This window comes from Eulemur rufifrons, chromosome 15 (genome assembly GCF_041146395.1).
Source record: "Eulemur rufifrons isolate Redbay chromosome 15, OSU_ERuf_1, whole genome shotgun sequence".
NCBI classification, from domain to species: domain Eukaryota; kingdom Metazoa; phylum Chordata; class Mammalia; order Primates; family Lemuridae; genus Eulemur; species Eulemur rufifrons.
The window spans coordinates 28,791,147-28,807,885 of NC_090997.1; positions in this window are offsets into that span (position 1 = coordinate 28,791,147).

Here is a 16,739-nt window from a genome sequence, read left to right on the forward strand (position 1 = left end):
CTGTGCTGTGCTTCTTTTCTTAGCCTTTTCAAGCTCCTTTGAAGTGTAGATGTTGGTTGACAGATTTTCTGTCATCAACTTTTTGCAATTCTAGCTGAGTGGACTTATTTGGAATGTTGCATCCATTGTTTTCAATCCTCAGCTAAAACTAATGTTAAAATTTTCAGAATATATCTCACTCTCTCTCTTTATCTGAGTATGTATAAGCAGTGTCTCCCCAAATATGAAATTCTCCCCTACTGAACTATTTATACCTAAGTATCCTTAATTATCTTGTTTACCATCAGGCTCTTGATACAGACATATAACAATAAATGATTAGGGTTTCCAGCCAAGAAAGAGTAATAAGTATCAGATTTATTCTGAATTTTGAAACAACAACAACAAAATGGAAACAAGGGCTTCAGACAATTGGACATCAGGCAACAAAAGATGATTCCTGAGAAAGGAGAAACAAAGGAGATGAGCCTTAAAATTGTACCGGTCACCTGGAGAGAGTTTTCAGGGCACAGAGTAGGGAGACTGAAGGCGGTCAGAGACTGGTGGGCTCCTAGTTGTTAGGGGATAGAGTGAGAAGCCAAGACAGGCCACGGCATCTTGAGTTCTCAGGGCAGAGTATCAAAGAGAAGAGAAATGCATGGAGAAAAAACCCTGGATATCATCAGAGGTTTCCCACAACTCTTTAACTGAATAATGATGAACATGGATCAGGAGACTGCTTGAGGCTGTGAAAACAACTACCGCCACCACTAACAACAAAGAGCAGGGGAAATAACACAGAAGATCTAAGAAGATGAAGAACTGTTCATGTTTCTACCAGCCAGAATGGAAAACTTCACAATTCACTGGGTATTTAGTAGCGTACTTTAAAGGGTATTGCCTTAGCAGTAAAGCAAAATTAGTCCCAAAGATCCGAATGATCAAATATTTTGAGATATCTTAACTATGACTTATATGAAAGCTCAACAATGTCTATAGGAAAAGTTAGGATCAGATTACATTAAACAAACAAATATATATTAGTAGAATGAAATAGAATGAGTAGACTCAATAAGAGTTACAAAAACAATGGTGATCTCTAGCACCTCTTATATTATCCTGGATAGAGCTGGAGCCCATTCTACTGAGTGAAGTATCACAAGCATGTAAAAACAGGCACCATATGTACTCACCATGAAATTGGTATTAACTGATCAACACTTAAGTGCACATATTGTAGTAACTTTCATCGAGTGGAGGGCGGAGAGAGGATGGGTATATTCACACCTAATGGGTGCGATGTGCACCGTCTGGGGGATGGACATGCTTGAAGCTCTGACTCTGGTGGAGCAAAAGCAATATATGTAACCTAAACATTTGTACCTCTGTAATATGCTGAAATAAAAATAAATAAATAAATAAATAACAACAAAATAGAAAAACTATACATGAAAATAGCTCAAGCCTGATTCTATGAGTATTTAAAATTGCTAACTCAATTTAGCTTGAGACAATCATGAATTAATATGTTAAATATGATAATATTTTTATAACATGTAAACAAATTTATTGTAAACAAATTGAAATACTCAGAAAAGGGGCTATAAAAGTATTTTCTGTCTGTGAAATTAACATTGTGTGCTCTTATTTACAAATATTTTCTCTAATCATTGCCAGTGTTTTCTCTCTCTATCAGGTAATTAACTGGACTTACTTTGTAGCATTGTGTTTACTTCTCAGTTACTCTTCATTGAACAATTTTTAAATGCATTCCATTTTCCTTATTGGGATTTGGCAAATTATCCTGTTAGACATTTGTTCAAGATGACTTCTAAAGGCCTCTGGTATATCAATTTCTTCGCTGTATTGATTTCATTATGCATTAGTTGAACTTACTATTGCCAACCCTTCAAAACACTGTTTTGTTTTGTTTGTTTTTTCTAGCTTTGCAGCTTTAGTTTTGTTATAATTGCAAGAATTACTTGTGCACTTTAGAGTTTATTCCAATTGTTAAGGTTTTCATGATAAAAAGCAATTGTTTTTTGGATCAATTATTAGTTTTCTGTTGAGTATTTTTTAAGTTAATAGTTTGGGTGACAGCTTTTAATTAGAGGAAAAACTAAAATTTGTGTTGGTTAAAATTGCGTTTTCTTTGTTTTTGTCCAATGTTGATCTTCAACATGGAGCAAAATATTGGAATATAATTACTAAAATTGAGTTATCATATAATCATAATAAGTACAGATGTTTTTCTATTATATGAAAATGACCTTTACAAGCAGGAAAATGAAAGCATCTCAAAAGAGATAGCAGCATTAATAAGTAGATATTATCCTTTAAAGTATAAGTGATCAAGATAAGTTTGGAAAATGTTCAATATTCCAAATGGCCCTCTGAAAGAAGGAAAATATATAAAGATAAACACCTTTTATAATATCATCTATTTTTAAAAAATAAAAATAAATAGTATATGGTAGGTTTTGATAGTGTGAAGAAATTGGTGTTATTATCCACTACAAAAGAATATTGACTGTATTAATATATACCTATGTATGTATACTCACAGATACAATACATATACATATATACCTACATATGTGTATATGACTGTATATATAAGTATATTCACATACACATAAACTGGTAGACATAAAATTTAAATTCATGTCAGTACTAAATATATGTATGTGTAAACATATATATATATATGTATATATAATCAGGCCTCTGCATCCCCAGATTAAACCAACATTGAATCTAAAATACAATATTTGGGGAATGTGGAACCCATTGATATAGAGAGACCAGCTTTTACACCTTTCACAGAACCTACTGCAGAACTTGAGCATCCACAAATGTTAGTATGAGGTCAGGGTCCTGGAACTAGTCACCTGAGGATACTGAGGGATGACTCCGTGTGTGTGTGTGTGTGTGTGTGTGTGTGTATGTATGTGTGTGTGTGTGTGTTTAAATATAAATTGTCACAAGTCACCTGACAAAAAACCATTAAATATGGTGATTTATTTGGTCCCAGCCAATTTCCTTTAAATAGTTTGTCTTCACAGACTAAGGAGACACCCACACAAAGATTTATTTCTGAGGCTGTTCAGTGCAGTTTTATTCATGGTAGAGAAAAGTGAAAACAATATTGATGTCCAATGACAAAGAATTGGTTAGGTAAGACAATCTATAACTATATTACAGACTTACACAAAAATATTAAGCATTATATTTTAAAAGGCATGTAATGTATAGTAATAAGTAAAATATCAAAAAGTAAAATACTAGAACTACGAAGCAATGCATGCAGTTTAATGCTAATATACACTAACATAAATATATCTATATAAGTGCACAAAATATATTATTCATGTATTATATTTAATTTAGCTAATAACTATAATTTTCTTTAGATAATTTTTAATTTTTCTTTTCACAGCTTCTACTTACTTGACAATATATGATATTATTCATATAAATTTTTTTAAAAGCCCTCAATTCACACATATACACATTAAAAATGACAAGAGGGTTTTTTTCTTGTTCAAATAATCTTAATCTTAAAATTTTATCTCTAGTTTGAAAGCCTAAATAAGAAAAGGATTGCTAGGATGGGAAGTTTCCTTTCTCTCTTTCTATAAGTAGAATCTACACTCTGCAGATAAAAGGGAGCCCTTATTGTACATTGATAGTATCAGTTGCTGAACCTCCATGGTTACACCAGTTAGAGGGAAGCAGCAGCTAGAATTTTTAAGAGTGATAATTGTGTTCCTTTAAGGCTGAATATACTAAATAGGAATAAAACATCTGTCTTCTTTTTGCTATTCACTATAGTAATTCTTTATTATAACGAGAATTATGTCCTAGAGGATTGGCTGAGTGGGAACCAATGGAATAAGAAAAGTGAGTCCATTTGCTAAAAAAAAATCACAATGTACTGCTCAGAGTTGGAGGGCTTCAGTGGAAAATTCATTAATGCAAAAAAGAATGACAGTTTTTCATGGCAAGGTTGTGTCACATACCAATAGATGGAAATAAAATGTGTACGAATTCAGGGAAGGCAAAGAAATATAATAGTCTGCTCTGTCTTATCGAGCAGCTTACATACTCCTATGGAATTATTATTCTGCTTATATGTGTTTTAGCATGCACATATATATATATATATACATATCTACACATACATGTATATATATATACTAATACATATAAGTATACATATACACATACAAATGCATATACATGTATATATATTCATAAGAAAAATAAAACTTTTAGTTCTAAAGATCTTAGAATTTTTATGATCAGGGAATTTAAGACTTTCTCTTGAAAATGGGGATTATCAATTTTGAAATTCATATTTTCTTTTTTGTACTTTGTAAAATATCTATAATAAATATATTTTTCCTTATATTTTAGAAACATAATGCTTATTGAAATAAAGACATCTAAGGATGAAATTGAAAAATAATTGTTTCTGTCTAAATGATTCATTTTGGGGCAAGAGGAGGTCAAAGAACAGGATTTTAGTGTTATAACCATATTAGTTTTTCCTACTTAAGTTCAGAGATACTATGGAGAGGAGAGGTTTATATAATTTGGATGGCTTCACTTTCAGTTCTGATCATTCAAGTTTCTCCAGAACTAGTTTAAATCTCAAATGTGTTTTAGTAATTTCAGGAAAGCAAGGAATATGTTTCACTTGTATGGGAAAAAATAGCATAACAAACCCAGATTAAGGACAAGCTTCTTTCTTTCTTTTTTTTTTTAGAGAAAAGATGGTTAATAATCACTTTAAAGCACATTTCATAGTTTTAATTTTTAAATTTAAAATGTGCCTTGTTTAACAAAGTTTTTTCATTAGTTTATATAACAATTTATACTTTATAAACTTTATTTTTGAACAGTTTTATATTTATAGACAATTTATGAAGATAGTGCAGAGTGCTTGTATAACCTGAACTTGGTTTCTCCTATTATTGATATCTAGATTAAAGTGATTTACTTGAGACAATTAATGAATCACTACTGACTAAAGTCAGTATCATTATTGTTAATTAAAGACCATAGTTTATTCAGATTTTCTTAGTCTTTACCTACTATCCTTTTGCTATCCCAGGATCTCGCCCTGGATCCCTTCTTAGATTTAATCATCATGTCTCCTTTGGCTCCTCTTAGCTGTGTCAATTTCTTAAGCTTTCTTCATTTTTGATGAATTTGACTGAGAAGTCCTGGTCAATTATTTTATAGACTATCTTCAATAATAAATTATTTTAATTTATTTTGTACAAAATATTTGACTCTTCTCCATTTATTTATTCAATAATTTATCTATATTAGTATGAATTTATGGATATTTATTTAATAATAATTTATTTATTCAGTTGCTCAAATGGTTCTAGGTAGGGCATTGGAGCTCTTTCAGTTGGCTCTCATGTAACTTTGATAGACTCTTATCATGTGTATTGTTATTTTTGTTTGAGTAATATTTTACTTTCTGGCACCACAATATATTATAGGCTAATTTGTATATCCTTTACCCTCGTCCTAGAATCCACCATTTCTTTAAAGAATTCTTGTTCCTTTGATTGGGGGATTCTATCAGAAACTAAGATCTAGGCTCTAGATGTGCTTACTGCTACTGGAGTGTCATTAAATCTCAGCCATCTCAGCTGACACAACAAGGAAATATATGTGTGTATACTGGCCTGTGTGTATATGCATATCTATAAATATTTCTATGTGCAACCACCTATGTCTATGTTAAGCCAAACATGTTCATATTTATGTCTCTAGCTCTACTCCTTTAGCACATGCATAATTCTATACTCTTCCTCTTGCTTATCTGTAATCTCCCACTCCAACAGTAAGAAACCTGGCTCCTACCATCCACTATCCATTTAATTAATTCTTTAGTTCCAGTATACATGTATCGTAGTTTCAGAATTGTTAACCCATTTATCTTCACAGGAAGAACTATATCAACTGGCATACAGTGCTTCTGTATAGTTTAATCCCATATATTCTACTCATTTCCAAAGTGACTCAGGTCAGCACTTTTTCCCATATCACCTTCAGTGAAGATGTTTCACACATTTGTGATACACTTAGATTGTTTTGTCACAAACTACATTCTTTCCTGGAATCACTAGACCTCCTAAATGATTTTCTAAAATTTGCACGCATTAAGTTTATTCTTTGGGATGTAAAGTTATATGGGTTTAAACAGATGTAGTGCCATATTTCCACCTACAAAGTATCATACAGAATAATTTCACTGCCCAAGGAATATCCCATGTACATAACCTTCTCAAACTTCCTCTCTCAAACTCTGGGGCCCTGGTTACCATGGATATGTTTACAGTCTGGATATTTTTGTACTTCCAGAGTGTTATATATTGAAATTACACAGTTTGTAATAGTTTTAGACTGGTTTCTTTCACTTAGAAATATGCATTTAAGATTCATCCATGTCTTATCATGGCTGGATAGCTAGTTTATTTTTATCACAGTATTAGAATTTCTTGTATGGATGTAATACAATTTTTTTATTCATTTACATATTGAAAGACTCTTTTATCATTTCTATTCAACATAGCATTAGAAGTCCTAGCCAGATAAATTAGGCAAAAGAAAGAAATAAAGTGAATTCAAATTTAAAAAGAAGTCAAATTATATTTGTTTACAGACAACATGATCTTATATTTAGAAACCAAAAGACTCCACAATTCTAAACTCTTAGAAGTGTTAAGTGAATTCAGTAAAGTTACAGGATACAAAGTCAACACACAAAAATCTGTAGTGATTTATATGCTAACAGCTACCAATATGAAAAGTAAATCAGGAAAGCAGTCCCATTTATAATAGCTAAAAATAATATAGGACACCTGGCAATAAATTTAACCAAAGAAGTAAAAGATCTCAACAAGAAAAAATATAAAGCACTGATGAAAGAAATTGAAGAGGGCACACAAAAAAATGAAAAAATACCCCATGCTCATGGGTAGAAAGATTTAATATTGTTAAACTATCTGGACTACTCAAAGCAATCTACACATTCAATGAAATTCCTAACAAAATAGCATTGAAATTCCTTACAGAAATAGAGACAAAATTCTGAAATTTATATAGAGCCACAAAAGACCCCAAATAGCTAAAGCATTCCTGAGCAAAAAGAACAAAGCTGGAAGCATCACACTACCAGATTTCAAATTATGCTACAAAGAAATAGTAATCAAAACAGTATGGTGTTCACATAAAAACATACACATTGACCAATGGAACAGAATAGAGAACCTAGACATAAATACACACACACAGTCAATGCATTTTTGACAAACACCCAGAACATGTAGTAGGGAAAGGACAGTCTCTTTAATAAATGATGCTAGAAACACTGGATATCCATATGTAGAAGAATGAAACTAGATCCTCATCTTTCATACTTTACAATAATCACCTAAAAATTGATCACAGATTTAAATGTAAGACCTGAAACCATAAAACTACCAAAATAAAGCTACCAAAATAAAACTTGGGAAATGCTACAGGAAATTGGTCTGGGCAAAGATTTTTTGGCTAAGACCTCAAAAGCACAGGAAAAAATACAAAAATACTTAAATGGGATTACATAAAGTTAAAAAGCTTCTGCACAGCAAAGGAAACAATCAACACAGTGAAAAGCCAACCCACAGAATGGGAGAAAATATTTGCAAACTATTCATCTGACAAGGGATTAATAACCAGAACATGTTAAGAATGCAAACATATCAATATCAAAATAAATAAATAAATAAATAATCTGTTTAATACATGGACAAAAGATTTAACTACACATTTTGCAAAAGAAGACATACCAATAGCCAACAGGTACCTGAAAATTACTAGTGGGAATATAAATTAGTACAATATGGAAAACAATATGGAAGTTTGCAAAAATCTAAAAATAGAACTACTATATAATCCAGAAATCCTACTTCTGAGTATACATTCAAAAGAAAGAAAATAAGTATATCAAAGAGATATTGGCACTCCTATATGTATTGCAGAACTATTCCCAATAGCTAAGATATGGAATCAACCTAAGTGTCCATCAATGGATGAATCAGTAAACAAAATGTGGTACATATATTCACAATACAATATTAGTCAGCTATAAAAAGAATGAAATCCAGTCATTTGCAGCAACATGGATGAAAATGGAGGTCATTATGTTAATTGAAATAAGCCAGGCACAGAAAAACAAATTCTGCATGTACTCATTCATATGTGGGAGGTAAAACAGCTCACTTCATGGAGGTGGAAAGTAGAATAGTGATTACCAAAAGCTGGGAAGGGAAGGAGGTGGAGGGGGTATGAAGAGAAGTTAGTTAAATAAGTTCTAGTATTAAATAGTACAGTAGAGAAATTATAGTTTATAATAATTTATTGCATGTTTCAAAATAGATAGAAGAATTATAATGTTCCCAACCACAAAAGATCAATGTTTGAGGTGATGGATACTCCATTTACCCTGATTTGATCATTACACATTGTATTGTATACAGCTATCAAAATCTCACATGTATCTCCAAAATATGTATAACTATCAATTACATATATAATCAATTTAAAATTTATATATTCCTTAATATATATATATAAAGGGATATTGGTTGCTTCTAATTTTTGACAATTATGAATAAAGCTTCTATAAATATAGGCATGCAGGTTTTCGTGTGGTCATAAGTTTTCAAATCAGTTTTATAAATGATTGTGATTGCTGAAGCATATTTATAGTTTAATAAGAAACTGTTAAAATATCTTCCAAAGTCATACCACTTTCAGCAATTAGTAATCAGTGATCCAGTTTCTCTGCATACCGGTTTCTGGAATATATTACAATAATTGAGGTTTTGAATAATGTACCAGCTTTTCCATAACTACTAAATTCCATTTGTAATGGTGTATCATTATTTTTATACATTTTTGAATTTTATTTGTTAATACTTCCTGGGAATCTTTAATATATATATGTTTAATAATCTAAATTACTGAAACATAACTGAAAAATCCCCCAATATTGGATGGTTCTAAATAACACATGGGTTAAAGAAAAAACTTCAAAACAAATTTTAAAATATTTTAGACTAAATTAAAACTAAAACACAATTTATCAAAATGTTTGGGATGTAGTAAAATAGTGCTTTGAATGAAATTTATAGTATAAATGCATACAACAATAAAGATGAAAGATCTAAAATCAATCTAAAGTCAATAAAATAAGCTTCTATCTTAGATAGCTAGAAAATAAAAGAGAAATTTAAGCATACAACAAAAGAAAGTAAATAAAGAATAAATATTAAACAAAAATCTAGTAAAATTGAAGGTAGGAATTCAATAGAGAAAATCAACTAAACCAAAAACTGACTTCTTGAAAGACCAATAAAATTAATTAACCTCTAATTAGGCTAATCAATAAAAAAGGCACCAATTACCAGAAATAAAAGAGAGGCCAATAATACTATTCTCATGGCCATTAAAATAGCAATAAAGGAAACTATGAACAATTCTATGCTCATAAATTTTATGCCTTATATGTAATGAATCAACTTTTTGAAAGACACAGACTATTAAAACTCACAAAAGGAGAAATAGATAAAATAGATCTATATCTGTTAAAGATTGTGAATTACTAATTAATAAATTTCCAAATGAAAAAAAAGAAGAAAAACACCAGGCCCAGATGGTCTCACTGGTGTATTCTACCAATCACTTAAGAAATTCTAACAATTTACTCCAATCTCCTCCAGAAAACAGAAATAGAGGGAACACTTCTTAACTAATTCTGTTAAGGCATCATTACCCTATCACCAAAACTAAATAAAGATATTTCAAGAAAGGAAAAATACAGGCCAATATCTCTCATAAGCAAAAAGAAAACATTAGCAAAGTAAAATCAACAATGTACAAAATAATTTTTAATATTAAGTTATTTAAGTATTTTATAATCCCTTCTCTTTTATCTACCTGAGTTTTCTCACAGTGTTTCATTTCTTCCATCAAAAATGTGAATCTTTTCTGAACACAATTTGGCTATGATTCTTACTTCATGCTACCATATTAACCAGACAATTTTGCCCAAGGCTAAGCCTCATTTCCTGAAAGTTTGATTTCTAACAGAAGTCCTCCTACAAACTGGGCAGACAACTTAGAATTGTGAGACTACCACCACCAAATTATTATGTTTGACACCTTTGGAAATCATTAGCAAAGTACTTCAAACTTTAAAATTTGAGACTGGCTGCTCATTTCTAATATTTTCGCATTATGCAAGACAAGAGACAGATTAGTTGAATTTCCTTCAGTTTCTCCCCCTCACTGCTTTTTCTATTTTTTCATGCCTACCACTAAACTTTCGATTTGCCTTGAAGCTAAGACCTTAAATATGATGCCACCTTTTTTATTCTTTTTCTAAGATTATCCAAAATAGCAGTTTAACATTCTGTTCTAAAGTTTTTCCTTTCTTATGGTTGCTACTAGGCTTAGTGGTCCATTTTCCAAACCTATATTTGCTCCATTAAAATGAAAGATATATATTGTCTTTAATTTTATGACATTTATCCCTGGCTCTTGCAATGTCAAAATTTCAGAATCTTGATAATCACATTAGAAAGTCTGTTTTTGGTGTATTGAGTTAATTGTTCTTATAAAATATTTTCTGGTTGTTATAGGTATTTTTTTCTTTATATATTATTTACTTTTAAAATATATATAATACTACTTTCTTAGATTCATATCATAGATATTCCTTTAAATTTTGAAAACTAATCTTTGAAGCTATAAACCTATTTTCCAGGTTCAAAATTTCTCTGGGCCTCTACACAACATTTATTCAAAATTTTTTCTTACTATTTTTCCAAACTAGTGTATACAAAATCACCAACCTAATCTGGATGACTTTTTAAAGCTTCCAATTGATAGCATATTTGAAGATATCTTTGTTCTTGTACAAGACACCTTTTGTTCAGTCTGTCTCCTGATAATAATTCCCTTTCTTTAAAAGGTCAATTGTTACCTATTTAATGAATCCAGTTTCTAGCACTTTGATCACTAAAAGCCTCACTTTCTTTCCTGAATGCTAAAGGCCCAGCCTGGTCTTACAACACTCTGCTGCCATGCCAACAGGCTAGCTAACGTCTATTTTCAACTGACAATAGGCACATCTCTCCTGCTGATTTTGCCCAAAGCTTTTTTGATTCATTTGACATTCACCCTACAAAGTATACAATTAGAAAGCAATATAACAATTAAGGATTATAGTGCTTCTTAATCTTTCCAAACTTATTCCAAAAGAAATGTGCAGAAAATTTTCTGTCTTAATATTTATAATTTCAAACTCTTTAGTGTTGTATAATTATTTCTAGGAGGTAAAATGTGTGAGCTGTTTACATAAGATGAATGGAAACATGAATTTATAAGTACATGCTCCAATACACTCATAGTGTATTGCTTCTTAATTTACGTGTTGCTTTGGGCCATGAAGATTACTCTGGCAATTTTTAAAGAGCTGTTCCAAAATCTGTAGATTCATATCCCAAGGCTCCTTTTTATTCTGTGATTTGAAAACCATTTGGTGGGCAGAAATTTTACCATGCATTTGTCAGATACATTTCCCACTTATCATATTTGGCTTTTAGCACTATGGTGGTCTTGGAAGAAGAAGAAAGAGTGAATTTCATGACTTACTCTAACGGGACAGGAAAATTTAAAGCTAGAAGACAAAGAATATAATTATATTTTTATGAGCAATCATGTAAATATATTACTAAAAATGTTCACTTAAATAGCCTAGTCAAACGGAGAAAGAAGAAAAAGTGTCAGAAGTCCGACTAAAAAATCCTTTTATCTGATTTCCAGTCCGCTCTATCTAATAAGTTGAAAGGATCAACTTTATGTATCTGCCTAAAATGTACCTAATTAAGAATGCCATAAACCAGGGTAATACTAGAAAAAAAAAATTAGAATTTGTGCAGTTTGGAAAATAAGTATTTCTTCTAAGTAAAATAAATAACTTACTTTAGAAAAAAACAATATTTAATATACTCAAATTAGCATATTTGTCACTAAATTTATCTTTTTAAACAATCCAAAATTATTAATAGTTTTTTGTGAGGGAGATAGAAGGTTTAAGAAAATTCTGAGAGATAGATGGTAAAATCACTGACTTGACCAAAATATACAGCTACATTCAAATGCAAAATATTGGAAAATAACACTAATTAAGTTGGCAGACATGAGTTTTTCACAAATATTTGTATGTCTTTGGAAAAACTCCTGAAGCTTTCTGTGTAAAACTAGATAGTTAGAATAGAAAAGGTCAGAAGACCATTCTTCGTACTTCAGAAATTTGTTTCTAACCTGCTAACAAACATAGATAAGCAAAAAAGCAATAGAATTTTCTTTCAAATTAACTACTTTAGGTAAGTGCATTGTATAGAAAATAAGTGATTGGATACTTACTCTTTGACAATTAAATTGATTAAATAAGTAGGTTGCCAGGCTAGAAAAATGCCTACATGAATGTCCTAGGGAGTGTTTCTCAAATTGCATGTTCCCTATCTTTTTCTTTGTTAATAATGCCACCAGATTCTGAGTGAAGGTTTTTCCAAGTTCTTGATGTTTGTTGGGAAAAGAATTCAGGATGCACATGTAAATAAAGCAAGTGTCAGTTTTTATTAAAATTGAACGTACACTCTCAGGAAAGAGAGCAGACAGGCTCAAAAGACAGCAGCTGCACTGGAAGGAAGTGGTTATAGATCTTCTGTAGTTTTACTGAGGGGAGGAATATTCAAGACCAAGCAGTTGGGTTTTACTAAAAATTTGGAGAATCATTCCTAGAATTGGATTTCCTCCCATTTTCACTCTTTATAAGGTTGTCTTGGAACTGTCATGGTGATTTCAAGGGCAGAGAAGTTTTAAAACAACAATCTGAAAGATATTATAATCATCCAAAATTCATGCAGGTGACAGAAATAGCTGACAAGCAGGCTGAAGCCGGTTCTTGCCTATGGTTGGTTGTCAGCTCCTTTTGTTTAAGGTTGTTCACTTTAATGCCTGCACCCAATATTTAAGCCCCTGCATCTGGTCTTAGTCCTATATCCTCGTCCCCTACTCTAACAATAACTCCTGGAGATTCTTCTGCATTGTGGAGGTTTGTGGGGAGTGAAGCTGGAGAAACAGTTGATGACCACATGTATTTTGAAAAGCTTGTAAGGTATTTAATATGACTTCTTCTTAACTCAGTTGATGAACACTGGTTTAGATTGAGTTAACATTTTTTGAGAGCATATGTAGCTTTGTGGACAGTATTTTCCCAACACACCTCAGAAATATCAACTATATATAAAAATTCACACTTTTTTATTAACTTGTGCACTTTTTTAATGGAATCATTGAAATCCAATCAGTTTTAATTATGGCTTTAGTGAATTACCATTCTTGAACTTGAAAAAAATATGTTATTAAGGCTAACCTGAACTGTTTGCTAATCATAGTTATGAATGTGTCATATCTCTACATTATACCTAATAATTGAATATAGTAACTCACTGGATATTTAGCATCTCTTCAATATATAGGGCCTTTGCTAGGTGTACAGTACTAGGGAAGCTACTAATAACTACAACACAGCTCTGAACACTCATATGTGTCTATAATAAATCAAATTTGCAACCTATGCTCAAAGTACAGAGACAACCAAATCACAACCAAAATTGTTTGGTGAGTATGTAATAAGAGCAAGAGGAGTTTTCAAATATTCAACTACTTCAAGCTAATACTACTACATAGCAACAATATCACTGTTTGCTTCCCAAACATAGCAGAATAGTACTTTTCAAGTACACATTGAAATGTCTGTTGGAAGGGATTGCATTTACATTAAATGTTTGTGTATATATAGATAAATGTAGATATATAGATTTATAGACACACACACACATATATATAGCACATATATATTTATGTGATATAAGCAAAAAAAAAGTAAAGTTACCCAATATCTTTCAGATACTGGGGATATGCAATAGACTTTAAAAATACTATGTTCAAGAGAATTTTTTAAATATAATTTAAGAAATTTCATCTAGCCAAGAAAAATAATCATGCTTTTGTAATTCCTAACAGCCAAACAAAAAACAAAGATCATGTTTTTAAGTCTGGAAATTCTTAATATTAGATAGCCTGGAATCTATTTCCCTGAGACATTTCTTAGATAAATGCTGCAAATATTTACTTATCTTCTTAGACAAGTTCTGCTTTGCTATATATTCTGCATTCGTTTCATAGACAAATATTAACACATAGACTTCCTTGACCTCAAATATTAATATATTGATTATAATGATATATTGATAAACATTGCTATATATTAATCATCTCAAACTTTATTTTACTTACCCCTTTAAAATCTTTTAGCCACTTACCATTGTTCATAGAAAAACAATAAGCAATCATTATCATGTTCTACAAGGCCTTAAATAATATAGTCAATTTTAGAAGTTCTCCATTCTCATATTCCCTCATTCTTTCTCTTCAATTGTAATAGGCTTTTACAGTTCTTTGAAAGTTCCTTATCTTTACTGCCCTGGGCCTTTGAACACACTGTACTCCTGCTGAACACTTCCATTTCCACTTGGTTTTCTAGCTATTCATCTTTTAGTGCATAACCTATTACTTCTCCAGTGAAGCTAACCTCAAAGACAGTTAAAGTCTTATTTTATATTAACATCCAGTGCTTACTCTTTGTGAGAATGGACTTGTTTGATACCTACAGTGACTGACAATATGTTTTAAACAAAAGAATGAATGAATAAATGATTCTTCTGTGCTTTTGAGTTCCAAGCTCATTTTAGAATACTACACTTAAGAAAATCTAATAGACTAACATGGATTAGTTCTGAAAGTTATGTGTTTCTTTCAGGTGATTTTTTTATATTGATATTTTTTTTAGATACTTTTTTTAATCCCACTTATTAGTATTCCTCATAGTAAATCTTCTCATATACATAAATATTGACATTGCAATTTAGTAGGTTTCAAAATTGTTTCATCATTGCTTCTTTTACTGATAATATTTTAACTCCTGAAGTTCTATGGCAATCTCCGATTTCTTCTAGCCCCCACAACATTTAGCATTGAAATCTTGCCTATCATTGTTCTCATAACTTCATCTTTATTGCTCACATGAATAGAGGGCTTACTTAATGTCAAATACAGTCGTCACAACAATTTTGGAATAAGTACAACTATTTTCCTCATTTAAAAAACAAATAAACTAAGATAACATACAATTTGACTTCTTCAATTAGCAAATGTGAGAGGAAGAACTGAACCCAGGAAGCCTATCTATGCAGTCCCTTCTACAACTGGTGTTCAAAGAATATATGTTTAATAGTGTAAGATTTATACTTTAATATGTGTATTTATGATAAAAAATGGTATAAATGCACTCAAAAGCAGAAGATACATCTTGGAATGGAGACATTGGATAGATCTTTAGGCAATATGTGCCTTTATATCTGCCCAGGGGAGGGTTGCAAATAGCAGCAAATATAGTTTCAATAACCAAACACATTATTATTTTCATAACCCTTTTCCTTTCTCTGAGTTTATATACATTGTTTGTAGTAATGTCATCCTGTTTCTACTATCTTAGTAGCTTACTCTAGTAAAGAATTAATGTGAAAATCAGTTATTGGGGTAGGCGTCCTGACATTAGCAACTCTTATGAAATTTAATATTTTTTCTGCTTTATGGTAGTAATTTGAGTGACTAATAATTTATATCTTTTATTAAGCAGAAAGCAGTTCCATTTTGTTAAATACTAAAGCAAATGATTGTCGACTATCTGGATTTTCTCAAATGTGAAAAAAATACAAGAATATACTATAATTACAAAGTGGCATCTATTTTACAAGTTTTAAGATGTTAGTCAAGAAATAATTTATGAATATTTTAGGAAATATTTGATTATAAAAAGAAATTTGTCACTTTTTATATTATGAATTTATATAGATTCAAATAAATGCCTTCTAGTTCTCTTTCTCTCTCATAAAAGAAATAAAAATCAGTTTTATTTGATGACTATCATTAACAACATTAGATATATCTCTCTTCTGAGGTTTTCAATAAATACAAACATATGCATAGACTTTTGTCTCCATATTTAAAGATGAACTAAGGTAAATTTTCACAAAAAACAAAGAACCATAAAAAATAGATACATGTTTCAATTCTTTCTCAGTAATTTGAAACAAGAAATAGAAAAATTAGTGACTCAACTCTTGAATTGGACATTGAAGCAGTATAGTTAAGTATTAATAGAACCAGTCTGAAGTAGGCAACATTGTATGCCAAACTTGAGCAAGCTAAATATGGGTAAACAGAAACCAAACACTGGGCAAAAGAATGGGAATACTTAAGAGAAAATGAAGTATAGTTACAGGGAGGAATAGAAAAGAAAGATCATGTAGCCCCAGATATAGAGACAATATCACTGTCTAAAGAAAGACCTTTTGGTTTTGGGGAGATCTAATCGTGCTGCTTTGAGTTGGGTGCTTGGAGAGTACTCTGCATATTCTCAATAAGCTCCCTGTGTAACCTGGTCTTATCTGAAGATTCTTGGATCCTTGAAACCAAATGCTTCTTGAGTAAAACAATCTCATTCGAAATGGTCTACCTGAAAGTGTATTTTCATATAATAGAAGTTCTTTTTTTGT